Below are 27,051 nucleotides of genomic sequence, written 5' to 3'. Positions count from 1 at the left end.
TGCGATTGCCTGGCCTCCTTTAGGCCTTCTTCTCGGTCTTCTTTGGCAGCAGGACGGCCTGGATGTTGGGCAGGACACCACCCTGTGCGATGGTGACGCCCGACAGGAGCTTGTTGAGCTCCTCGTCGTTGCGGATGGCAAGCTGCAGGTGGCGCGGGATGATGCGCGTCTTCTTGTTGTCGCGGGCCGCGTTTCCGGCCAGCTCGAGCACCTCAGCCGCGAGGTACTCCATGACGGCGGCGAGGTAGACGGGCGCCCCGGCGCCGACGCGCTCTGCGTAGTTTCCCTTGCGCAGGAGGCGGTGGATTCTGCCGACCGGGAACTGGAGCCCAGCCCTGCTTGAGCGGGACTTTGACTTGCCCTTGACTTTGCCTCCCTTTCCGCGTCCGGACATGGCGATGGGCTAGCGACGGTGCACACGAAACGAAACGAAAACGACCGGTGCGAGCGGCAGCGAGTCGAGCAGCGGAGTGCGTGCCGGCGCAGCCGCGCTCGCACCTTTTGTACCCTTGCCTTGAGGGTGACTAGTGGTGAAGTTTTTGTCCTTGGACATTTACTTCGAATTGGGAATGTGTGATTGTTGTGTTGTGTCTTTACTTTTGCGGTATGTCTTGTGTGTTTATGTGCGTATTTGCTACTTAAACTTGTACTGCCTGATCTATGGCGGTTTTTGGGTGATGATGTTGGCGAGTTGATGGGGGCTGAGAGAGGGTGATGTGATGGTGGGCGAGTGTGTGTTCAGTCAAAGAATATTGACCTGGGAGTTTTGTGACGCTTGATGGTGGGGTCATATTGACCCAGTGAATTGATGAGGGGGTTTGTTGACCTGCTGGCTGTTTCGTAGAACGCTTTAGCCAGGTCAGCAAAACGTTGTTGTAGTCGAATTACGTCCGCAGACGCGTGTAGGTCGTCTGTGGGGAATCGGGAGGGGAGGTGTAAGGCTCGTTTGAGGGCCCTATTTTGAACCCTTTGGAGTTTGAGTACGTGCGTCTTGGCCGCATAGCCCCATACTGGGCACGCGTATTCCATTATGGGGCGTATGAGGGTGCAGTAGACGCGTACTCCTAGGTCTGCTGTTAGCGCGCTACTGGTATTAAGGACTGGGTATAGTACGCTCAAGCGAGCGCTGGCTCGGCGGCGCAGGTCATCGATATGCGCCTGCCATGTCAGCCTCTTATCTAGGGTCACCCCTAGATACTTTGCGGTGTTTCGCCAAGGCAGTTCTTGGCCGTTTAATCTTAGATTTAAGGGTGGTCGCCTGCGTGGTCCTCGCGGTCCTAATCGGCGCGTAATCACAATTGCCTGGGTTTTCCCGCTGTTAATTGTGATTCGCCACCTTTTGGACCATTCCTCTGTGGCGTTGAGAACTCTTTGGAGGCGTCTTGTGACCACATCCCTGTTTGGGTTGCGGGTGAAAAATGCTGTATCATCTGCATATTGTGCAGTGTGCACCAGGGGTGAGGTGGGTGTGTCTGCCGTGTACAGGCTGTACAGGATAGGCCCTAGCACCGATCCCTGGGGCACCCCTGCACGTATGCGTCTTTTTGTTGACAGGGAGTTGTCAACCCTGACGGAAAATGTCCTATTCGAGAGATAGCTTTTCAGTAGCTTTACTATCGTCCCGGGGAAGCCTTGTGTGTATAGTTTGTACAATAACCCATTGTGCCATACGGAATCGAAGGCCTTGGCTACATCAAGTAGCACTATCCCACAGTAGCTTCTGCGGTTGAAGGCCTCGGTGGCTGCTTCAACAACTCTCATGATCTGTTGGGGGGCGGAGTGTTTCTGCCTGAATCCAAACTGGAAATCAGGCAGAACTTGCTCTCTGGAGAATTGTTGCTCAATAGGTGTGACTAGGAGGCGCTCGTAGATTTTACTGAGAGTGGGCGGAAGACTAATCGGTCTGTAGTGCTGTGGGAATAATGGGTCCTTTTTTTTTTTTTTTTTTTTTTTTTTTTTTTTTTTTTTTTTTTTAAAAAAAAAAAAAAAAAAAAAATCTTTATTGACAACAATATTATTTATACATGTTTAGCCCACCTCCTAACATGATTAGTGGGCCATAATGATTATTACATAGTTTAATATTTTGCAGCTAATTTACAAATAGTGTTAGTGAGCTACTTTCTAAGTTCTTAGGTAATATTAAATTCCTACAGTTACAATAATACTTTAGTTTACCTATGCATTCTATTTATGAGATACTACTTTAGGTTCCTGAGTTAGTGTTAATTTCTTGCAAAAGCAATGAGCAGTTTAATTTACCTATGTCTAATCTAGAATGACTACTAACTGCAGCGTCACAGGTGTGCCAGTGAGTATAAACCTACTTGGAGTGGCCAGGCTCCCCGAGCTAACCCCGAGGAGCGTGCCCCTGGCACTGGGCCGGCCGAGGTTAGTAATCGCTGCAGCTTCCTATGTTAGTATTCTAATCTAATCCTACTCTACTAACTTAACCTACGTCTTATTGGTGCTTTGTCGTGATCGGTTTGTTGATCCCATCCCCCTAATCCCGCACGTGGCGGTTTCCAACTACCAGAAGTCGGCCATTCCACGCACAGGCGGTATGGGACTGAGATCAAGTCCTAATCGGTTAGTTGTTCGAGAATTAGGTATTTGATATTTACCCTAGATCCCTTAGGTACTCTATTAAAACCTTTCGTGATACCTCTTCTGCCAGAGCATTCAAGGTATGAAAAGTGTCTTCCTGCCTTAAAAGGTCGTATGTCTGGTTATGTGGAAGTCTGTCTCTGTAAGTTTCCGCCACGTCATTGAAGAGAGGGCACTCGAAAACCACATGTTCGGGAGTTCCTTCCGCTGCGCCACAGTCGCACTCGGGGGTTGCCCTTTTCCCAAACCGACATAAGTATGTCGGATAGGGTCCATGACCAGTGAGGAAGTGGATGAGTCCTCGTGTGGGTTCAAAATACTTCATTGTACCACGTTCTTTGACATCAGGTAAGAACTCAAATGTTCTTCTTCCCGTTTCATCCTCCTCCCAGTTCCTTTGCCACAGTTCCTCCCCTCTGTTTCTTATCTCCCTTTTATCCTCTACTCTCACACCCATGATATCTATTATTTTTTCCCCATCTCCTTTTTTCACCCAATACCATGCCGCTTGTTCTCTAATTTTGATGTCTAGCGGGCAGAGCCCCATTATAACTAACAGAGCTCCCCCCGGTGACGTCCTATAGGCCCCCACTGATCTTAGTATCATGTTTCTCTGGACTCTTCTCACTGTCATGGCGGGCACGACCCGCGTGAGCCTGTGCGCCCAGACTCCCGAGCCGTAACCCACTACTAATGTGAGGATGCTGTTGTGATAAAGTCTGATAAGATGAGGGGGGAGATGAAAACGTTTATGTCCAATGGAAATGAGATTGTTTAATATTTGTAGAGCTTTCTGTGTTACGGCTTCTATGTGCCTTCCGAAGTTCCATCTCTCGTCAATTATGACTCCCAGATATCGTGCCTCACGTCGCCGAAGAACTGGTGAGCCATCGATTCTCACTGTAGGATTTCTTATTAGCTGACCTTTTAGTAACAGATAAGTAGACTTGCTTGGGGAAATTTTCATTTTCGTTTTAAGACACCATTGGTGTAGTCTTTCAATGGCCCTTTCAATTTTTGGTTCTATATCCTCTCGGCTACGACCGCCGACCAGCAGGAGGAGGTCATCTGCGTAGGCTATCACCTCTAGCACTTCTTCACTTTGTTGTAGTTCGTCTAACAAAGGTTCCATATGCAAGTCCCAAAACAGGGGCCCCAGTACTGAGCCTTGGGGACATCCCTTACTAATTGTTTTTCCGATTCTTCCGCTAGGGGATGATAGCCAAACCTCCCTATCCTTACAATAGCTCCTCAGACACCCATATAGCGGCCCTGGACACTCCTTCTCCCGTAAGCAGGAGAAGAGCGAAGGCCACCACAGGTTGTCGAAGGCGCCACTGATGTCCACCATGATGCCAACGACATATTTGTGCGGGGTCGAGCCGCAGACCTCAGCCGCCAGAGCGATCGCATCAGATGCCGACCGTCCCGGCCTGAAGCCGAACTGCCTGTTGCTCATCCCGCACAGCATCCGATGAGCCGTCAATCTGTCAGCCAGCAGTTTCTCCAAGAGCTTTCCGAATAGGTCCAATAAACAGATTGGCCTATAGGATTTGGCGTCAGTTGGATCTTTCTCTGGTCCCTTCTTGATTATGATTACATTTGCAGTTTTCCAGATCTTGGGAAACTTCCTTTGTTGGAGACACTCATTGAAGAGGCGAGTTAACGGCGCCACCAACTGGGGTGCCAGAAATTGCACCACCTCAGCCACAATGCCGTCTGGTCCTGGAGCTTTCCCTCGTTTCAGGGACTTTATTTGTGCAGCCACCTCCTCTTCCGAGAATGGGTAGACTGCCGTGTTGTTATTGTATTCCGTTACATATGCGTCCCGCAGTTGCTTTTGGTTTTCAGTTTCCTCGTCCGCGTTGTCGTCAGGCAGCAGGGACTGGAGAAGGACCTCAGCAGTTTCCTGCCAAGACTCCGTCATCCCGTCCCCCCGCCTGACAGTTGATAGCTCCAGAGGAGAGCGGATTTTTTCCCTTACCAATTTATAAGGGAGGCCCCACGGATCCACAGCTAACTGGTTCAGCACATAGCTTTCCCAGCTCCGTAGTCTCACTTCACGTAGTGCCTTCTGAAAACCTTGCTTAGCCTCCCTGTATTGCAGCTGCCATCTTTGTCTTTCCAGCCAGACGACACTGCGCTGGTAGTTTCTCCTTAGCCTTCTGACAGACCGACGTAACTCCTCTAATTCGGGCGACCATGGTGCTGGTGAGGCCGCCACGGCCTTCCTCCTGGTTGGTACAGCGGCCCTCACCGCTCTATGTACTGCACCCACCAGTTCCTCAGCTTGTCTGTCTATGTCGAAGTCTTCGTGTACGTCACCTTCTGGTGATGGAGGAATGTCGCACTCCCTCGCTAAGAGTTCCCAATCCGCTCTATTATAATTGTACTGCACCTCCCATCCCATGGTCCAGCGGCACTCTCTTTCACTCAAGGTGAAAGTTATTAGGTTGTGGTCGCTCGTGGTGGCATTGCCTATAACTGTCCAGTTCTTTATTAAATTGGCTGCGTTATGTGACGTTAAGGTAACGTCTATGTTCGTTCCTTGTCCTCCTCCTGCTGTGTAGGTAGGAGGATTGCCCGGCTTGTTTGCCACCACGAGCTGTGAAGCCATTAAAAAGTCCTCTACTTTATCACCATTTGCATCTCTGGTGCCGCTGTACCATAGGGGGGATTTTGCATTGATGTCAGCTGTTATTATTATTTTTCGTCCTCGCAACGCCGTGGTGACTCTTGCCAGATGTTCCAAATGCCGTTCTATTTCATCTCCATATTGGAAGTACATGTTTATGAGTATGATTACTCCCGTTGGTGACTGGAGCTCCACGACGTTGCAGTGACGAGTTGCAAATTGTGAGAGGGTAGTTACCCTTAGGAGTTTATTTGTTATTATTATTGCTGCTCTTGGATCCTCATCTCCGCTGACAATTTGCCATGTTGTAGCAGCAAAGGCTATTTTCCCAGCTTGGGAGTACGGCTCCTGCAGGCAGAGCACATCTAGTCTCCTCTCCTCCACCTCTTTACGGAGCTCCTGCATAACAAGTCGACTGTTATGCGTGTTCAGTTGTCCAATTGTTATTTCTGTCGTCGTGGAAAGTATGTGTGCATATGGTCGTCCGGCCAGGTCTTACTCCAGTCGAAAGCAATTCGTCCATTTGCCAGTACGGCCTGTTCGTAGATGTCCTGAAGGTCAAACTTTTCACTGCGTCTCTCAAAAACTTTTTTCAGTAAGTCTCGCAGGGCTCCGAAATCGGTTGGGAGATTCACTGACTTAAGCTGTATTCTATCTACAGCCTCCATTACCGAGAAGGTTACCTTTCTTCCCTCTTCGTGTCCTACTCGGACCACATGCCGTAAGGCGGTGGCCAGGGTAATCGGCTCTTCCAGTCTGGCCAGTTGCATCGTGTACTCGATGTTGGGATAAACCCTTACCGGGTCCACGGGTGGCAATCTGACCACTGGGGTGTTATGCACTGTGGGCTTCGAGCTTGTGCTTGTAACAGCACTTTCTTGTATGGGTTTTATGCTGGGTTTTATCAAAGATATCTCTGTTGTAGGATGCTCTTGCCGCTTCAGGTGGATTGTCGGCATTATTTCCCTTCGTCGAGGGGCGGGATCTATGTTAACCACTGGAGGATCTGTCTGTATATTTTTGTCTATCTTATAAGGCTCCGTTTGTACGGCCTTATCTGTTATTTCCGTTGTAGTGGCACTTGAAAGCGCCATTAGGAAGTTCTTAAATCTGGTTGCCCTCATAGCGTCCCGCCTCCTCTTACTTGGGGATTTATGTTTTGGCATCCTATTTCTTGGGCTATGATCAGCCATAGTCTATTTTTGAGATGAGTCGTTGTTCCAACATTCTGTATGTTGGGCAACTGCGTCCTGAGGCTCCGCATGACTTCTTCCCTCGGTTTTTGCAGGGAATACAGACCGCTGCTGCTTTACAGTCTTTACGGCTATGTCCACTTGTACCACATTTCGTGCAAGCCGACTCCCTGGTGCACATCCTCAGGATGTGGTCCAGGTCACCACAGTTGTGGCAGCGAGGTACCACGATGTAGTCTCTTACGTTAATTGAGTGAAAACCTACATATAGTCTGCTCATTGCTGTAATTCTTTTCCACATCTGTGCCGTGACCTCGGCTACGTGATGTACCACATCACGCCCCCGAGGCCCCGTCTTGAATCTCAATCTAAAGCTCTTTCTGAATTCCTCCTCGTCTGTGTCATCGAAATTTTGCTCTCTTATTGTATTCGTCAATTCGTCATCTGTCATGATGGTTGGAACGTCGTAGAGAATTACAAGTGGATTCCTCTTCTTGGGAGGTTCGCACTTGACAAGTGAATTTAATTTCTGATTGTTTAATATTTTGTCCTTGTCCTCTTCCGAGGCTACTTCTACTATAACTGAGTTTCTACTAGGTTTTATTCTTTTTATTCTGATCTTATCTTTGGTCGGGTTTATGGTCTTCGTAAAGAGCTCTTGTATTTTCTTGACACTGGTGTCTTGCCCAGGCAGTGTCCTGAGGAAGACCGCAGTGTCTGTTCTTTTGACTGCTTTGTCAATACTATCTTTTGTAGTATGCAGCTTTGTTGGCGCCTGCGCAGCCACCGCCGCCCAAGTCTTAGTCGGTTGGTTTCTCAATCTTTGATTTTCTTTTTCCAGTTCTTCTACTCGTCCTTCTAATTTAGCGTGGGCGATGGCCCATGCAGTAAGTTCATTTTTAATAGCTGTTAAAGCCGCTTGGCTTATCTTACCATTTTTTACGTTCTGCTCTAAGAGCAGTGAAATTCTACTGTGCCTTTGTGTCACAGATTCACCTTCTGCCTGTCCCAGCTCGTCCTGGGGAGAGGGATCAGGCGCAGTAGAAGCGCGCTTGGTCGCACAAGAATCACTCGTTTCAGATGCCGCCATGATGAGTAACGAGTGATGAAAGATGGGAGCCCGTCTCTTGCCCCGGACCGGCTCCTCTGGCATGGGGGGGGACTTCTGCAGCTCGCCCACCGACCTCGCCCCTAGGTCAAGGGCACTTCAGAGCTGCCGGGTTCAGCACGCCGTCGCCAGCGCACTGGTCCCCATCGATGGCCTCGTCGCCGACGATTTCACACGACGCTCCTCGGCAACTGCACCCCGCACTCCGGAGAGGCGGATGCACCTCTCGCCCTTCGCCGCCTACTTGCCCGAGTTTCCACCCGAAGGCCAGGGACCCACTCCTACTCAGGTGGTGGGTCGGTCCCCCAGTCGTTCGGCGGTCTGGGCCCATCTAACCTGGCCCAGGCGATGTCACCACCACCTGGGTTTGGCAGAACACGCCCCGGTTACCCAGGGGCGCGGCGAAGCACCCTTGCCGACTCGCGCCGTGATCCCACGCCGACAAACGAGGTCGCCGGCATGCAGAGCACCTGCTGGTCTGTGCCCTGCGAACAGAAAGGGACTGGTGTTCGGTCCCTCGACACAGCTCCCCCTGTGCCACGCACCCTTCGCTTTCGCATCGGGTTGGGTCGCAGCTCTCCCTTTTGACGCAAGGCAGAATGCCGAGCTTGACGTCTGGCACCACGGGAAGGCGGAAAGAGCTACTTGGGAAGGAGAGGCTGTAAGAGACGCTTCACTTCCCCGAGTGAGGACTGCCGCGGCACGCCCGACTGGAAAGCGATACGCCCCAGTGCGAGCCTCCGTGCCTTACGGCGCGCCGGCAACGGGCGGGCCCGCGCCGAAACGCGCCGTCAAGCGACTGACCTCACGCCTTACCGGGTTTAGCTATCGCGACCACCTCCGCGTGTTTCCAGCACGCTGGAAACTCGCGGGATCGAGTAATCTCGTTGAAGACGTTCGCGATGTGTGTGATTGTCAGTGGCGGGAGGTTGTTAACTAACTGGTTTGTGAGCCGGTCGTGGCCTGGGGCCTTTTTGTTGGGCAGGGACCTAATGACTTTTGCCACGTCTTCTGGGGCGAAAAGTGGAGTGTGTTCATTCTCGTCGTCTTCAGCTGCAAGGAATACTGCAAGCTGCTGACGGACTATGATTTCGTGGTCCTCGTCCTGCGCCTCTGCTGGTTGAAACTGTTGTTCGAACGAGTCGGCGAGTACGTTGGCCTTGTCGACAGGGCTGAAGACAAGGCTTCCACGCTCGCCGTGCAGAGGTGGCTTACGCGCGCGTGTACGTGTGAATTGCTTGGTAGCTTGCCATAGGCTGTTGTCGTCTACTTTGAGGGCTGATAGGCGGGCAGACCATTGCTGGTTGCGGTGCTCATTGAGTGCTACTTTCAACTCTCTCTGTAGACGGTTGAGCAGCCTCCTAGTTGCCGGATTTCTTGTTATTTTCCATTCTTTTGCGACCCTGTTTTTGTGCCTAATTTGCGCAAGCAGGTGCTCCGGGAGTTGTATTTGAGGAGGAGGGCCTTCCCGCTGCCGGGGTGTGGCCTCCTCAGCAGCCTGCAGGATCGTGTTGGTGAGGTCTTTAAGCGCCTGTTCTGCAGTATCTGCAGTTGGAGGCGGGGCGCGAGCTATTTCAGAAGCGACATTTACCTGAAAGTGCTCCCAGTTCGTGTGCTTATATGACACCTGGTGTTGTGGGAGAGCTACCCTTTCTCCCACGTCGACCTCGATTATAACTGGGTTGTGATCGGAGGACATTCTATTTATTGTTCTCGCAGTCACGAAGCCTGTTATTCTCCTTGTGAGAGCTATGTCAAGGACGTCTGGCCGGCCTCCGTTTTTAGGGAAGTGTGTCGTCTCTTCTGGGCCCCAGACGTCGAACTGGTGGTCTCGCGCGAGTCGTTGCAGTTGACGACCGGCTCTGGTCGTGAGTCTAGAATGCCAGTCTGCGTGTTTTGCATTGAGGTCTCCTCCTATTAGGAGCTTGCCTCTGATTTGTGCTAGTGCGGGAATGTCGTCCTCATCTAAGGTTGGGGTCGGTTGGCGGTAAGCTGCAACGACTGTGAGGGGGCCTGTAACTGTGGCTATTTCCACGGCTACCGTTTCTAACGAGCGGGTAGCTGGGGGGAATATCTGGTGATGGGGGATCCCTCTCTTTACGTATATGGCCACCCCGCCTCCTGCGGTTGGCCTGTCACGTCTGTAACTGTTATAGTTTGGGACTGCCGCTTTTACTCCCGGTTTTAGGTGTGTTTCTGACATCATGCAAACGTCGATATTAAGCTCCTTCATGAGCTCTCGGAACTCCATGACTTGGTTGAAGATGCCGTCTGCGTTAAAGACGCACATTTTCAGACCTTGGATATGGGGGCGTCTATCCATGTTCGGCTGTTGTTGTTGCTTGGGAAGTCGCTGAGGGATGCGACTGCTTAACTGCTGCTTGTAGAGCGGCGAGGATCTGTGCATTTTGCTGCTGAATCTCCCGCATCATCTGCGCGAGAAGATTCAGAGTTTGGGACATGACTCCCAGCACAGGATCGTCTGTGGAGGGCGAGGGCGCAGCTTCGCTCAGACTTTGAGTGACCGGATGTCTGCTAGCGTTCTGACGGTCCGCGCCCTCTGCCCGCCGCAGACTGGTCTTTGGGGCAGGGGTTAGGACTTCCCTAGGGCATTCTCCGTCGTCAGGGATCTGGTCAAGGAGAGGAGTGTCCTGGGTTGTTTCCGGGGAGCGTCGGCCGCAAGATTCCGGTCCCATCTCGGCCGGCAGAGGGGCGCCACTGCGCGCCTCAGTGTCGGCCGCGATGTTTGCGAACGTCGCGGCGGTCGTCACCTCCCGGGATTTGCCTCTGTAGGGCGGCCTATCTCGTCTTGTGATTTCAGGTCGGTTTGGGGGTTTAGCTTGGGGTTTGTTTGGGGGTGCATTCGTGCCTCGATAGCGTTGGGCGTAGTTCTTATGAACCCTGCATCCCAGGTAGCTGGCGGTGTGCCCTTCGCCGCATAGCGCACACTTTATTCTTGGGTCTTCTATTTTAATTTGACAGGTCCTGGAGTCGTGTCCCTCCGCACACTTCCTGCATCGTACAGGCATGTCGCAGTGTGAGGCTACATGTCCCAGTCCCTGGCACCTAAAGCATTGTTGAGACCGATTTTTCTTTTTTAACAACTCGGTGGTTATGGGTATCTGCAGGACACTCCTCATAGGCTTTTTGTTTATCGGTATGTCTGGCATTACGGCGAGGTAGAGGGGCCACTTGTTATTAGAACCGGGTGGTTTCATTTGTGTGACTGTCTTAACATCGAAATTTTGGCGGATCAGGTCTTCTTTTATCGCTGAGGGCGATAGTTTGCGCGGTAGGTCGCGGATAACTATATTTAGGTTCCTGATCCTTTCGGTCGGGAAAGTGTAGTGCGGTATTTTCTTATCACTCAGGAGTTGTTTTACCGCCATGTATTCATCCATGGAGTGGAGGGTGAGCTTTATTTTGTCGCCCCCTGCCGGTTTGGCTTTGAATCTATCACCTACTGAGCTCTTCACTAGATCATAGGGCTCTTTGTAATCCTTGTCAAATTCAGCGACGATTGGGGGGAGGTATGCTCGTTTCTGCGAGCCCACTGGTGGTTGGGGTGGCGCATCATTGGTCGTGGGTTCGTCGTCTATTTCGGAAAAACGGTTAGATGTTGGTGCCGCCTCCGTGGCCGGCGGGGGTGTGGGTTGGCGGATAGTTTTTCTGGCTAGTTGAAAACCGTCGCCTTCGCCGCTAGTAGCGGTATCTTCGATCTCGTTCCCCTGCTCCTGCCTGGACTCATCGATAACCAGAGGGCTATCTGTGTCGGAATCGTGTTCCTTTTGTTTGTTCTCAGCTTCCGGAGATTGGCTGGAAGCTTTGAGTCGCTTTAGGAGGTTTTTACGCCTGATTCGGTTCTTTTTCTGGGTCCTGGAAAGTTTAACTTTAGGGGACGGTGGGAGGGTGGATTTGAGGTTGGGAGTGGTTTTGCGGGTTGGTTTGGGTTGGGCTTTGGAGGAGGGTCTCGGAAGAATTTTTACTGGGAGACGATTCCCTTTTTCACGCCTGCGGGACGCAAGATAAGGGAGGAGGTTATTCTGTGCGTTTTCTAGTAGTAGTCTGTCAACGTCTGGATTTGGGGAATTAGTGGCGCTGCTCATACTGACAATGAAAGACGTAGTGCTGGTTTGTTGTTTGACGGCGTTAGGCGCCCTATTGATCTCGTTGGGGGCGGAAGTGGAAGCAAAGTCGAGGGCTGCCTTGGGTATGCCAGACGCCGCCTTCGTTGCCGACACCGTTAGGTTTCCGGCGGCTGTGCTTGGCCCTAACAAGCTGGCAGGCGCGGGACACTGGCCAGTGACCAGGCCCTGACCTGCAGAGTCCCTAACACTCAGGGGAGCAGAGCATGGCTCTGCGGCAGCAAAAGTACCCGAACCGCCCGGAAAAGCGGCCCGCGACATCGAGGAGACGACATCGACGCCGCCAGCAGCGAGCTGCTGGGACCCCGAATCGTCACCGCAGATTGAAACCGCACACGACAATTTGCTCATCGTGCAGCCTGACCGTGCTGCGCTTCGACGTGTGCACCCATCAACGCTTTAATAAAAGCGATGCCGAAGAAGCACCTGGATTGTCACCCGTGCAAGCGGGGGCCTATGGCTGACAGTAAGCGAGTAAGAGGAGCAAGCTCAACCCTTGACTGCCACTCAGCGAGAGCCGGCGCGCGCGGCCTCCTTTCGTCTGGACTGGGTGTGGAACATCCCAGGCTATCGTGAACGTAGGGTTTACCGAGAGGCATTTCCTACCAAGGCTGCAGGGTGTGGTTGGCGGTGGTCAGCGCGTATGATAACTGGGAATCGCTGAGAGGAATAAGTGGTGGTGAGTCTTCGGGGCTGACCTGATTATTCGATCAGGGCAACGGGCCGCCTGTAGTGGTCGTGATGGTCATTATGTCGTCCTAACCTCCGAACGAGGGGATTGTCTGAAGTGCGGGTGGCAGTATAAAACCGGCGCGCTGCGTCTTTAAATCTCTCTCGGACGAGGGGTTCCTCAGCCGCCTGATGGAGGGGGCGATGAGGGAAATCACGCGGCACATGGTAAACTCGGCGCAAGAGCTTGTTTTGTAGTTGCTGGAGCCTCTGAATGTGGGAGGGGGCAGCATTGCCCCAGACTTCACAGGCATAGTCCATGACCGGACGAATGCACGTGCGATAGATATGCAGTCCGTTGGCGACAGGGAGCGAGGAAGTTTCGTTGAGCATGGGGTACAATGCCCCAGCCCTCTGAGATGTCTTCCGGTGTACAGCGGTGACGTGAGCCTTCCATGTCAGGGTGCGATCGAGAATGACCCCAAGGTAGGTAGCAGTCGTGGTCCAGGTGATGGCCTGATTACAAAGCACCAGTGGTGGCACGTCAGGTGGGAGACGGCGAGTGAGGAGCATCGCCTGAGATTTGGTGGCGTTGAAGCCGATCCGCCAGTCGGCGGCCCAGCGCTCGAAGTCCTGCAGAGCAGCTTGCAGACGTCGGAGGACGGCGTCGATGTTGCGATGGCGCGAGAAGAGGGCCGTGTCATCAGCATAGATGGCACGACCAACCCTCGGGGAAATCGGCAGGTCAGAGGTGTAGACAGCATACAATATCGGGCCCAGAACGCTCCCTTGTGGCACTCCAGCAAGGACCGGGCGAACAGAGGAAGTCGTGCTGCCAACTCGGACGACAAATGTACGGCCCTCAAGGTAGTTGCCAAGTAGGCGGACGAAGCACGAAGGGATGCCGAGATGGAACAACTTGAAGAGCAGGCCGTGGTGCCAGACGGTGTCAAAGGCCTTGGACACATCAAGCAAGACAAGGCCGCAAAACTCCCGATTGTTGAACGCCAGTGTCGCCTCCTCGACGACGCGGAGCAACTGTTGAGTGGTGGAGTGGTGCTGGCGGAAGCCAAACTGTTCCCGAGGAATGATGTTGTCCTGGTGAAGCAGCCGGCCGAACCCAGAGAGGAGGATTCTCTCGAAAACTTTGCTCAACGTCGGGAGGAGACTGATGGGGCGATAATGCTCCGGTACTGTCCTGTTTTTGCCCGGCGTCGGGACCGCCACAACGACAGCCTTCTTCCAAGCTTCTGGGTACTGCAGTTGGTGAAAGACGGCGTTGAAGAGAGCGACCACGTACAGGATGGCAATCCTGGGCAGCATGCGGAGGACTCTCCCGCCAACGTTGTCGTGCCCCGGGGCCTTCGTCTGGGGAAGCTGGCGAAGATGGTCAGTGACCTCCCTTTCCGACGTTGGCACAATGGTGGCGTCATCGTGGTCGCCGTGGAGGAAGGCAGCAAGTCTGGTCTCAACTGTGCGGACGTTCTCGTTGTTGACCGGCGCCGCAAGGGGCCGGAAGTTGGCCTCGAAAGTCGTCGCCAGGGCCTCGGCTTTAGCGGCGGGCGTGTAAGCAGGTCCATCGGTAGTTGTGAGCGGCGGCATGTGTGGGCGATGCCGTGTGAGGGAACGGACCAACTCCCACGTGTCGGCCCCAGGATCAACTGAGGCAAGCTTCATCTCCCACCGGCGGATACGGTGAGCAGCAAGGGCAGCCTTGATGACGCGGCGGAGATGATTGATGCGCCGCTTCAGCACGGGCTGGCGTGTTTCATGCCAAACTCTGTTGAGACGGTTTCGTTCTCGGATAAGGTCCCTTAAGTTGGCAGGGAGTGCTGGAGCTGCTACTGAAGAAACCCGTGGAGGCGGAGTGGAGTCAGCGACAGCCGTGGTGAGAGCCGCAGTCAGGGTATGAAAAGCAGCATTAACATCCATGTCCAGTGGAGGTGGCTCATCTGGGAGGCGTTGCAGAACAAGCTGCCGGAAGCACGGCCAGTCAGTCTTCCGGGTGTCGAGCTTCGCCGCTGGTGGAAGCGGAGTGACATGTATTCGAAAGAGCACCGGCAAGTGGTCGGAGCTCAAGGCGTGGAGAACGTCGGGGGTGACAAACCAGTCGACACCCTTGACGAGACAAATGTCCAAAACGTCGGGAGCAGAGCCGTTCGAAGGGTAGTGCATCGGCTCAGCAGGTCCATAGACAGAAGCTCGTGCCCTCTCAGCAGCATGATAGAGCCGCCTCCCACTGATGTTCAGCGTCCGATAATTCCAGAGCTGGTGCTTGGCATTCAGGTCTCCAGCGAGGAAGAGCTTGACACCAGCACGAAGGCGAGTGGCAGCATCATGGATGGTGAGGTGGCCTCGTGGCGGCCGGTACACGGAGAGAAAGATGACCGTTCCAAGGGACGTCTCCACTGCAACGGCCGTGGCTTCACAGGAGTCCAACCTCGGCAGAGGGACACGATAGTGCCGGAGTGTCCGCTTGACATAGATGGCTGTCCCACCGCCAGCCGTCAGCCTGTCGTCGCGATAGCAGACGTAAGTCGGGGCGTTTGCTCCAAGTCCAGGTTTGAGGTGTGTCTCGGTGAGGAGACACACATCCACGCTGTAATCCTGGAGGAACTGCCGGAATTCGAGGAGCGCAGGGAAGAGGCCATTCGCGTTCCACGTTACAGCCGTGAAGGTCTGGTGGCGCCTAAGGTTGTGAGCCATGGCCAGCGGATGCGATCGCCGTGGCAGTGGGGAAACTTCGGAGGGCTACATGGACTGCAGCAGTGATGGCGGTCGGCAGCTGGGCCAGAGTGGCAGAGACAGCCACGAGGGTGGCCTGGACTTCTTGCAAGACCGCGATGAAATCATCAGCTGCAGCAGGTGGAGCAGGCCCGTCTTCAGAGCGTCGCAGAGGCTGGACAGCAGGGGCAGGAGGAGGTGTCGTCCGGCCCTGGAGGACGTCGGCGTAGGCAAGGTCCGCCCGAGCAGCAAGCAGGCGCCGCTGGGCATGTTGTCGCGGAGGAGTAGCAGGTGGAGCAGGTGGTGGCGCAGCTCGGCGCCGCTGCTGTTGGCCATCGGAGCGGGACGTCTGCCGCAAGGGAGGTAGTCCACGCTGGCGGCGGCTGGCTGCCTTGTGGACAGCGCAACCGCGGTAGCTCGCAGGATGAGCCCGCTTGCACAGGGCACAGGTGGCTGGTTCGTCCCGGGACCGGGTACACTGCTGGCTGAGGTGACCCTCGTCACATTTGACACAACGGGGCCTCATGCGACAGAGGCGGGAAGTGTGGCCCGGCTCCTGACAATTGTAGCATTGGACGAGGCCCTTCCGTGCGCGTAACTTCTCGACAGTCACCGAGAGGTCATAAAACCGGGTGACTTGGTATATTTGCCTGTTATCAGCCGTATCAGGCAACACGATCTCCATCAAAGGGATGGGGCGCTGGGTACCAGGCATTTTCATCCGGGTGGCTGCAGTAGGCGCGAAACCCATAGTGATGAGGCCGTCCTTAAAGGCGTCTGCCTTCATCTTCAGCGGTATGCCTCGCATGGCAACCTTGAGAACTTTGGGTCGTACAGTGGGGAACGTGTGGTTTGGGATCCCACGTGCACTAACCATGTCCATGACAGCCACGTAATCTTCGGTGGTGGCGACTGTCAGCTTCAGACGGTCTTCGCCGCAGTGTTTGGCGGTAAAAGCGTTCTTGAGGTTGGCCTGGAGCCAGTCCCAAAGCGTCAGATAATCGTCAGGGTAGTCGATAACAATCGGCGGCAGCTTAGGGCCGGAGCGATGTGGAGCATCGTCGGCGGCCGCCGGTGGAGGCTTGTCGGGGTCTTCAGAGTCGGCGCCATCCTGTAGGGCGTCGTACTGATTGGCAGTAGGCACAGGGACAACGGGCGTGCGCCGTCGTGGAGCCGCCCTCTTCTTAGGTGGCGGTTTCTTGAATCCAGCGTCACTCGCACCAGAAGCGGGTTGGTCGTCACTGGCGGACGTGACAGCCGATCTCTTGCGCTGAAGCACCCTCTGCAGGGCGCCGGCAGCACAGTCCTCATGGGGAGGGTCGGTAGAGTAGTCCATCTCATCGTCCTGGTCGCGCGTAGTCGTCATATACGCTTGGTCCTCCTGGGGTTGCCGGGTCGTCATAGGTGGAGCGTCCAATGGGGCCGCCGACGGCGCAGGCGCCGCCGGACGTCGATCAGACAGCTCCGGCGTGGCGGCGGCAGCTGCCGCGACCGCGCGCGCGTCACAAACGTCTTGCTCGCTCGCCATCTCGAACTCGAGTCCGCGTGCGTCTCGTGCGTGCGTGCGTGCGTGAATGCCAGCGCAGCCGGGGTGGGGGTGCTTTATGGGCTCGGGTGCGGCGGCCGGTTGCGCGCGCGCCCCATTGGTCGGCGGCCGCAACGGGGCGAGCTGGTAAAGGTGCGGCGGCGGCGTGCGGCGGGTGCCACTGTGTGGGGAGACGCTCACTAGAGCGGAGCGCTTGCTACTGGTGTTGCTGCCGTACGTTCGTTCGAGATGCCGCCCAAGACTAGCGGGAAGGCCGCCAAGAAGGCTGGCAAGGCGCAGAAGAACATTTCGAAGGGCGACAAGAAGAAGAAGCGCAAGAGGAAGGAGAGCTATGTCATCTACATCTACAAGGTGCTGAAGCAGGTGCACCCTGACACGGGCATCTCGTCGAAGGCGATGAGCATCATGAACAGCTTCGTGAACGACATTTTCGAGCGCATTGCGGCCGAGGCTTCTCGCCTGGCGCACTACAACAAGCGCTCGACCATCACGTCCCGCGAGATCCAGACCGCTGTGCGGCTGTTGCTGCCTGGCGAGCTGGCCAAGCACGCCGTGAGCGAGGGCACGAAGGCGGTGACCAAGTACACGAGCTCCAAGTAAGGAGGTGGCTCTGGAATGGAAGGAAGGATGGAGAAGGCTCCTCCGTTGCGAGAGCGGCAAAACGGCCCTTTTCAGGGCCACCAACTTGCCTTTGCGGGAAGGGCGGAATTGTTGTTGTTTTGTGGACGGCTGTGATGTGTGCATTTTGATTGTGGGTGGGGGGGCGCGTCAAAGCGTGTTGCGGGGTACGGCCACGAGGTTGGTCGCCGTGGCGTGGAATGGTGGCACGCCTCGTTGGCGTGGTTTTGACCCATTGGTGTTGGTGTTACCTGTCTGCAAGGGGGGACAGTGCGATCGCCGACTTTTGTGTCACCGTAACGACGGTCGTTTGCGGGTTTGTTTTGCACATCATACATGGCGAGGGTGAAATGTGAAATGTTTTGCCGCCCACTATTCCCTTTGCTGTACGCCGAGTTGACAATGGTGCGACGTAACTGCAGCGTGGAGGTGTGTGAGTGACGTTGAAATGAACGTGCCATTAAGACGCATTGTTGTTGTATTGTACTGTACGTGTACGGCGACACGCACGATGATGTACCATTCGACTCTGATTTTTGATAGACGTGTCTGACTGATTGCGTACGACGCACGCACACCGATGTCGTCATTCAAGGTGCACGCGTGTCCAGTGCAGTATAGTAAGCGCGACGCTAGACGACGACGGCGGCGGTCGTTTTTGGCGAATGTCTGTACACGTGTTTGTCCTGTGTCCATCCGTATGTATTTGTTTGTTGAAATTGTTTTGTGTGTCGGTGACGTGGTCCGATCCGTCGCCCCCCTGAGTAACTGTCGATCGGCGCGATAGACCGGCGTCACGCAACTGAACTGACGTCTTGGGCACACCCGTCATACTGTTGTACACCGTCGCGCTGAGAACGGTAACGAAAGGTTGACTTTGATCGGTCGAATGTCTGGGCAGAACGTGAGGAATGAGGCAAGAGTGCAGGAGGAAAGGACAGAGGGGGGGCAAAAGAGAGAGGAAGGGAAAAAGGGAGAAACGCATTCGTAGAGCAACGGAACGTTCCCGTGTCGGAGGCGTATTGGAGGCGCACTGAAATGCGTTTAACGGCGGCGGCGGCGCGGCTGCAAGTGTCTGCCGTGGTGAACGTTACCTTTGACGGCTGCATTGGGCATTGCTTTTGCTTTTGCTTTTGCTTTTGCTTTTGCTTTCGCTTTCGCTTTCCCGGATGTACGTAACGTTTGTTGATATGGTTCTGAGGAAGAGTGTATGACAGTGCCGTGCCGTGCCGTCCATGTTCGTGTGCCCTCCTATTGTGTGTATGCTATTGTCTGTGTACGTGCATGATGTATATAGGTGTGAGTGGACATGTTTTACCAGTGGGGAGAAATGGATCGTCGATAGTTGCCGTCACTCTGTCACGGTCGAGATGACGCACCCTCCCTACAGAAAGGTGTCGAGAAAGAGTGTGTGTGTGTTTAGCGCATTGCGTCCGTGCATTGGCAGTGTTTGGAGGTGGGCGTGCCCTGCATGTGGCCCGGAAGGCTGTTCGTTTCGCGGAAGTGTTGTGTGGACAGGAGAGGGCCATGCGTAACGCTGCTGGCATGGCATTCAGGAGATGGGAGGGGGCAAACGAGGAAACGAGGAGCGGCGGCCAAAGACGGGGAGGGGCGCGGTGTGGGTGGCTTTGAGCCTGTGCTCGGCGTTGTCGTTTGCGCAAAAGGAGGAGAAAAACAATGAGTTGCCGGGAGGGGAGCGTTGTTGTGTTGTGGTTGTCGTGGTGTAGCCGCAGACGCGGCTGTCAGTGAACGTGGCGAGACGGACGGATGCGCGGAGGGGCGGGGGCGGGGGCGGGGGCGGGGGCGGCGCATTTCGACGGTGCCGTGCCATGCCTGAAAGCCGCGTGGTCGCTGTGTGTTGGTGGCGTGGGGGCGAGGAGAGTACCGTACGGGTGTGCTTGTGCGCCGGAAATGGCACACTGCACCTGCCCGTCTTGGAGACTGATGGCCGTGGTGTGGAAATGGGGGCGCGGTGATGTTGAAGCAGTGAAGAACAGAAAAGAAGCCGAAAACGGAAGGGGGAGGCATGGCGTGATACGGCGGTGGTGGTGAGAGCGGGAAAAACAAAAAAAAAACAAAAAAACAAAAAAAAGAAGGAAAAACAACAAGAAACAAAAAAAGGAAACAAAAAGAAAAACAAAAAGTCTATCAATATTAAAATGTAAATGGAAATGGACCCAGGTATAACCTCCCCGCACAAATAGCAGAGAGTCCAATGGTAATAAAAATGTGCCAGAATGTTAACGTCCCTACAAAACAAACCCAACGATAATATTAATGAAAGAATGAACCGTATGTAACATTGCAACAGACATAATGAAACCCGATAAATTGTATAAGGGCAGCAGCGTTGACCTTTGGCCCTGTATTCAGAATAAAAAGAGCCAAAGATCGTTACCCCAATGAAAAAGACTCAAAAAAAAAAAAAAAAAAAAAAAAAACAAAACAAATTGCATTTATATCTGCTCCTCAATTGTAGATACCCCTTACACAGCTGTGTGCAATGAATGAATGCTGGCTGATAATTAATTGCACTCCTTGGAGGGAAATGCCATAGGAAGTAGTCTTTAAAAATTGAATGTTTTTCTTTAAAAAAAAGTTACTTTAGAAAAAAGTAATATTGGGGCATTTGTTGTGAACAAAATAAGTACAATTAACATACGTTATCAGATTTGCGCAATGCAGCTTCACACTACCTTTTTATTATAACACAATATACTATACATCGTCCCGAACCGTGACCAGAGTCGCGAGACGAGCAGAGCACGCCGCCGACGCCCGCTCAGTACAACCGTCCACCCGCTACTACTGTCCACTGACTACTACCTCTCCCGACTCGCGCTACAATATATATAACAACTGTTCCTGCCGACTCGCTGCGTGCTACTACTGTCGTCTGGCGCGGTCCAAGCGCCGACTAGCAACGATAAATAACTCTCTGGTCAGACAGAGATGCTGTCATGCCTCGCCATCGCTCTGGTAATGAATACATACGTGTTGCAGCGTGCGTACCACCGGAACACGCAGTGGCGGAGCCAAAGACTGTGTTGTCGAGGTCGAGTGCGTGCGGGAAGAGAGGCAGCGTCGGCACGGAGATGCAAGCGAGCGAGACGCACGGGGGCTGCGGCGTGGCGCGTTTGCGGTCGGCGCCTTTGGTGGCAACGGCCGGGACAAGCAGCGGTGTATGGTGTGGTGCGGGGCGGACAGGGGCGGCGGTGGACGGGGAGGAGGCGGCGCGACGACGGCATGGGGGCGAAAACGGGACGGGGACGGCGGATGTTGAGAGGCGTCACGCGCCGACAGGACACAGACACAGACACAGACAGACACACACAGATTGGAAGGGAGGGTGCGCGGTAGTAGTTGGGAATGTGCGTACCGTGTGGGATGGGAGTGGGCGAGGAACACGGTCGTGGCCCCTGTTTTGGGTGCGTGTGATGACGTCGGTGTGTTGTGGGAAGGGAAGGGAAGGGAAGGGATGGGAGAATAGGCTGTGGCGGCGGCGCGTAATGGGCGTAGGCCGAAAAGAGAAAGGAACGTGGGCAGTGTGTTGGCAAGCGTCGGTTCGACTGCGACGTTGATGGGCAGGGCAAGGCAAGGTAATGGTGGTAGGAGTAGGCGTGTGGGCGCAAAAATCTGCTGCTGCAGGCGGTGCCGTAACCGCCATGGTGGGAAGGAGACAGGGCCTAAGAAAGAAAGAAAGAAAGAAAGAAAGAAAAAAAGGAGGGGGGGCGAGAGTGGAGAGGCGGTGGTGTGAGAAGGGCGGGGGCGGAAGGAAGGCAGGAAGGAAGGAAGGAAGGAAGGAAGGAAGGACAAGAGGCGAGGCGACGGCTTGCTTTGTGTATCGGTCGGTCTGGCTATGCTTCGTTTTCTGCAGCAGGGTCGGTGCGCGGCGTGGCTCGCGGCAGTGGGAACGCCTGGCGGCTGGACGGCCAGCAATGCGGTTGGATGGGCGGCCACAGCAGCGCACCTGTTCCCGAGGAGGAGACGCTGGCGGCGGGCCCTGAGGTGAGGCCGGCTGGGGCTGTGGATGTGTAGGTGTGCGCCGCTGCTGCAACAACGAGTAAAACGCGAGAAGAAGGGATGGCGGTAGAGAGAAAAAGGTCGGCACGGCCATTGGGCGATGTGGCGTGTTGTGACGGGGTTTGCTCACTTGCCCCGTTGTGTTGATGCGCAGGCAGACGCGTACAGAGAGACGAGCCCGGTCTGCAGCAGGGTGTGGCGTGCCGAGTGCAGAGCAGCGGCGGCTCGGTTCGGTTCGGTTCGGCCCGGCCCGGCCCGGCGGGCCGCGCTGTTGTCGCGGACGTGAGCGCCCCCTGGCGGGTGGCCGGAGGCGGCGCGGCGCGGCGTGTTGGACGTGTGGCTGGTGGCAGTGCACAATTGCGAGTGGCTGGCGGTGTGGTGTGGCGGTTGGCGCGTCGGGCGGCGGAGAGAGAGAGGAGAGGAGAGGTATGTGTTGCAGGCGCCCTTTGCTGCGCTGCGTCGTTGCGTGCCGTACAGGGCGGGCGCTTGTCGACTGTGTGGGCGGTGTGGTGAATTGGCGGCGTTGTGCCGCGTGTGCCCGGCCGAAGGCGTCGGGAAAAACAGAAGGAAAGGAGAGAGTGTGAGTGGGTCGGTGTGCGTAGCCCGTGATGTCGTGTCACGCCGTTTCATGTTTGTGAAACGGCTGCCGACAGGTGTGGTAGCGAGCCGGTCGGTGTCAGTGCGAATGGGGAATGTGCGTGCGTTTGGCGGTTTCGGTGTGCTTTTTGCGGCGTGAGAGTGGGAATTAGTGGGGCCGGCTGTTGTGTTGGTTCCTTGTGTCTTGTGTTGTGTAGCTTGATGGCAACGTGGAAGGACGCCGGTTTCGTTTCGAGCCTTGCGTGTGGTTGTCGACGTTGACTGGTTGGCGTGTGCCGATGCACGTGCATGTGTGGGTCGCGAGTGCGTTTTTGGCTGGCTGTGCTGTGGTGTGTGTGTGTGTGTGTGTGTGTGTGTGTGTTGGGGTGGGAAGGGGGAGGCGGTGGTGAAAGTGCAGTCGTTGCCACGGGCGTCGGGTGGGGCTGGGGCTGTCCGTCGTGGCGGAAAGGTGGTAGGTTGCGGGAAGCGAGCCCGTCGTTGTCGGCGTCGCGTGAGTTGTGAATCGAGTGGGGCGCGGGGCGCGGGACAGGAGCAGCGTGCCGCTGCGTCGTGGTCGTCAGCAGAGGCTGTGCCTGTGCCTGTGCTTGTTCGTTTTGTGGGCGGTTCGTGCGAGGCGTTTTTGTTTTTCGTTGCCCTAATTGTTAGTTTATGTTGTTTGTTTTCTGTTTTTTGTTTGTTATTATGAGACCGACGACGACGACGACTGGTTGGTGGCGTGCGCTTCCCGTGTCGTTTTTGTTTTTTTTTTTTTGCACTGGGCCCCGGGGGGGGGGGGGGGTGGGTGGGTGGGTGGGTGCGTGTCGATTGCCGGCTGGCGAAAGGTGCGCCATCGGCGGGGTGGGTCGCCGGCACAAGTAGAGGCGGCGGCGTTGTTGTTGTTGTGTGGTGTTTGTTTTGTTCGGCTGTTTCGGCGAGCTGTGTTGCGGTGCGTGTGAATGGTGGTGCAAAAGTGCTGGCGTTGGGGCTGCGACTGCGACTGCGACTGCGACCGCGGCGAGCCGCGGGCGCGCATGATAGTGATGTTGTGAACAGCGGCTGTGTACGGTAGTGGTGTTGTTGTAGCACGACGTGCATCCGGGCCGGCGCGGAAAGCACAGTTGCGGGCGGTTACCCTTCGGTGCCAGCCATGTCGCGTGAGCGGCGGGTTGCTCTGGTGTCGACACGTGGTGCTCTGGGTTGTTGTGTGGTGCCCTTTGGCCGGTGGGTGGTTCGCGTGTGTCTCGTTCGCGCTCGGTATCTGGTCGTGGTCGTGCTGCTCCCCGTCTGTCGGCGGTTTTCGACGTCGTCTGTACGTTTTGTTTGTTTGCGGCGTGCCTGCCGACGTCGTCCCGTCGCGACCTTTTAACCGAAAGTGTGGCGCCCGAAGGTGAACGAACGTAACCTGACCTCGGCGCTTTACGCTGAGCTGAGCGAACCGAACCGAACCTAACCTAACCTGTGGTGAGGTGAGCTCAGCCTGAGCCCCTAACGTCTACGTAAGGTAAGCTGTCCGGCTCACGCCTCACGTTTGAACGCTTCTTAACCTAGCACTGACCCCTTAGCCTAACGTGTAACCTAACCTGACCTAACCTCTGACGCCTGACGTGTTTGAATGCTTAACTTAAGTTTGACGCTTAACCTAACCCAAGTCCCCTTAACCTAACCCACGTCCACCTAACCTAACCTAACGTAACCTAGACGTGTAAACGTAATGTGTAACGCGTAACGTGTAAGGTCGGCTGTCGTGTGTGCTGACGGCAGATTGGGTTGGTCTGTAGGTTCGGATTGCGGTTTGCCTCGGGCGAGGGGTTGGGTCGGAAGCGGCGAGGGGCGGCGGTGCTTGTTGCGCAGGCGGCGTCCGTTTGCGGCGGGCAATTGTTGAGAAACGGCTGTGAATGTTGGCGGGCGAGAGGAGGAGGACGGCGCGCGATGTGGCCCGACGGCTGCGGGCCGATCGGGAAACGGTGGGAGGGCGACGGAAGGCGATGGGACGGCGGAGGCGCGTTTGCACGGCCGTCATCGCCGCACGCCTCGGCTTGTGTGGCTGTGGCGCCGGCCGCGCTGGCCGGGCTGCCGCGGCGACGGTGTGGGAGTTTTGCCGAAGGTTTGGCCATTGTGGTGGGTCGTTGGCTGGGGCTGTGGGGGCGGCATTTGGGCGGGGGCGGCGATTCTCGGCGGGCCGACCCAGGCTGTAGCGCGCGGTAGCTGCAGTTTGGCCGTGGTTTGCGGCGCTGCCGTGGCGACTGGTTGGCGACTGTGGTGTGGCTGTGTGTAGCCCCATCCTCGGTGGTTTGAAAGGCGCGGGCGGTTGTGGCGCAGGTTTGGGGCTGCTCCGCACAGGCTGTCGGACGTTGGGCGGTAGCAAGCGCGGGAGGCGCGGCGCGGCGGCGCGCAGAGTGGTGGCCGCTCTCTCGGCCGTCCGCGCCCGCCCGCGACACTGGCTGGGCCTGTTCTCTGCTCTGCTGTGCTGTGCTTGCGTGCCTGCCGTCCCGCTCGCTCTCGCTCTCGCTGTGTGTTACGCGCGTCGTCGAAATGGCAGATCAGGCGGCTACGAACGAGACTGCTGCGGCACCCGCCGCCACCGGCACTACGAAGAAGGCCAAGTCTGCGTCGTCTGCGAAGAAGCCGCGCGCCAAGCCTGCGCACCCGCGCACCTCTGAGATGGTGACGGCCGCCATCAAGAGTCTGAAGGAGCGCGGCGGGTCGTCGCTGCAGGCGATCAAGAAGTACATTGCCGCGCACTACAAGCTGGACGCGGAGAAGCTGGCGCCGTTTATCAAGAAGTACCTCAAGTCGGCCGTCGTGGCGGGCGAGCTGGTGCAGACGAAGGGGAAGGGCGCGTCCGGCTCGTTCAAGCTTGCCGGCGCCGGCGGCGGGGGGGCGGCCGAGGGCGGCAAGGCTCGTGCTGGCGGTGCCAAGAAGAAGCGCGCCGCTCCGGCCAGCAAGGAGAAGAAGGGCGCCCGTGCGGCCGGCGCAAAGAAGGCTGGTGGCGTGAAGGCGGCGACTGGTCGGAAGGCGGGCGCCGCCAAGAAGGCGTCTGTGGCGTCGGCCGCTCCTGCGGGTGCGAAGAAGGCGGCTGCGGCCAAGCCGGCCAAGGCCAAGTCGCCGTCGAAGGCGAAGAAGGGCGCCAAGGTTCCGACGAAGAAGCCGAAGGCGCCGCGCCCGAAGAAGGCGACGACGCCGTCTAAGGCGAAGGCTTCGCCCAAGAAGAAGAAGTAGAGTAGAGGAGAAAGAGATGGGCAAGGAAGGGTTGGCGCTTGACTTCGTCGTCCCCACCCCCCCGTCGTCGTCTAGTGGCGCGCAAGAGACGCGCGGCCCAAAACGGCCCTTCTCAGGGCCATCAAAGCAAGTCGGGGAAGGTTTTGATTGTCGTGTTGCGGTGTGGGTGTCTGTCTGTCTGTCTGTCTGTCTGTCTGGCGTTTCTGTATGACCGTGGGGATGCTGTTTGCGTGCCGTGGTGGTTGGATTGCGGGGGTCGGTGGCGGGTGTGGGCGGCGGTAGCGGTAGCGGTGTTGTTGTTGTCGTGGTTGAATGTCGCCGTGTTTTTGCGGCAGCCGACGGTTGGTTTTCTGTCACGTTGTTTTTGAATACGTTGGTTGGCTTGCCTGCGTTCGTTCTTCTCAGATGTCTGTCTTGTCTAGTCGTGTCTGGTCTTTGTTTGTGTTTGTGTGTGTTATGTTTTGCAACGGGGGGCACGTTGAGATGTGGAAGGAGCCGGCGGGGATTTCGGTGGCGTGTAGAGCGAGCGAGCGCGCCTGCCTGGCCGTTGGCCGTCGGTGCGGTGCGGAGTGGAGTGCGGGTTTTGTTTTTCGAAACGAAAGCGGCGGCCGGCCAGCCACCCGTGCGGTGTGACGTCGGCCGTTGGGTATTGTGCGCTTTGAGCGCCGGGGAGGGATGATGTGATTGTTGCGCGCTGCTAGCAGGCAGGCAGAGTGAGCGGCTGTGGCGGACGGACGGGAAGTGGTGGTTTTTTTGGTTGTGGGGCGAGAGGCAGGCGACCGACAAAGTTTGCTCGCGACGGAGAGATGTTAGTGGCCCTGAAAAGGGCCGTTTTTGTTTTTTTTTTTTTTGCTGTGCGGTGCCGCGGCGCGGTTTAGGCGCGCTCGCCGCGGATGCGGCGCGCGAGCTGGATGTCCTTGGGCATGATGGTGACGCGCTTGGCGTGGATTGCGCACAGGTTGGTGTCTTCGAAGAGGCCGACGAGGTAGGCCTCGCTGGCCTCCTGCAGGGCCATGACTGCGGAGCTCTGGAAGCGCAGGTCGGTCTTGAAGTCCTGGGCGATCTCGCGCACTAGGCGCTGGAATGGCAGCTTGCGGATGAGCAGCTCTGTGCTCTTCTGGTAGCGCCTGATTTCCCGCAGGGCGACGGTGCCCGGCCTGTAGCGGTGGGGCTTCTTGACGCCTCCGGTGACGGGCGCGCTCTTCCTCGCCGCCTTGGTGGCGAGCTGTTTGCGCGGCGCCTTTCCGCCGGTGGACTTGCGGGCCGTTTGCTTTGTGCGGGCCATAGCGGTAGCGGAGCGGCGTGGAGGTTAGGTGCGGCGCGGCGTCCGGTGCTGCCTTGACAACGGGCCCGCGCGAACGAACGAACCTGCAGAATGGACTGAGGAAAATAACCTCGACTGGGGGCGAAGTACTAGCGCAACAAGGCGCTTCACCTTCTGTCATGATGGTTTGGCTAGAAAATGACTTGATTTTGTAGTGCTGCTTGGCTGTTTGTGCATTTTTTTTTTTAAATAAAAGAAAGATGAAAGGATAGTAAGAGAGACAGTGAGAGAAATGGAAAACGAAGGGCCGAAGTGACTGGCCGGTGGTTTAAGCTGAAGGCTCCGCTACTGGGGTAATGGCCGCGCGTGGTGTCCGTTACTGAACCTGGCGATGTTTACGGTCAATGTCGTCCATGGCTTCCATAGCTTCGCTGTCCATCTTCCGCCGACCAGACCGGTACTCTTCCTTCAGGAATACATCGATAACGTCGACTAAGGCATCCCATTGAGAGGGGGTGAAGATGGGGTGCGAATTGAGCAGGGCTATTTCCTTCTTTGTGAGCACTTCCATTAACGCGTCACGGAAGCGGTAGGTGCGCAGGTGGAGCGGCCGATGGGGAAGGGAAGGTATGGGCTCGTCTGGCGGAGTGAAGGGATATGGTTGGTCGGCATAGGGGTAGGACCCATTCTTCAGTGCCGTGGCAATGTCCTTCAGGACGACCTG

The sequence above is a fragment of the Schistocerca piceifrons genome, chromosome 8 (genome assembly GCF_021461385.2).
Source record: "Schistocerca piceifrons isolate TAMUIC-IGC-003096 chromosome 8, iqSchPice1.1, whole genome shotgun sequence".
Classification (NCBI taxonomy): domain Eukaryota; kingdom Metazoa; phylum Arthropoda; class Insecta; order Orthoptera; family Acrididae; genus Schistocerca; species Schistocerca piceifrons.
The sequence above is the reverse complement of the archived record's forward strand: the minus strand, read 5'-3'. Positions refer to the sequence as shown.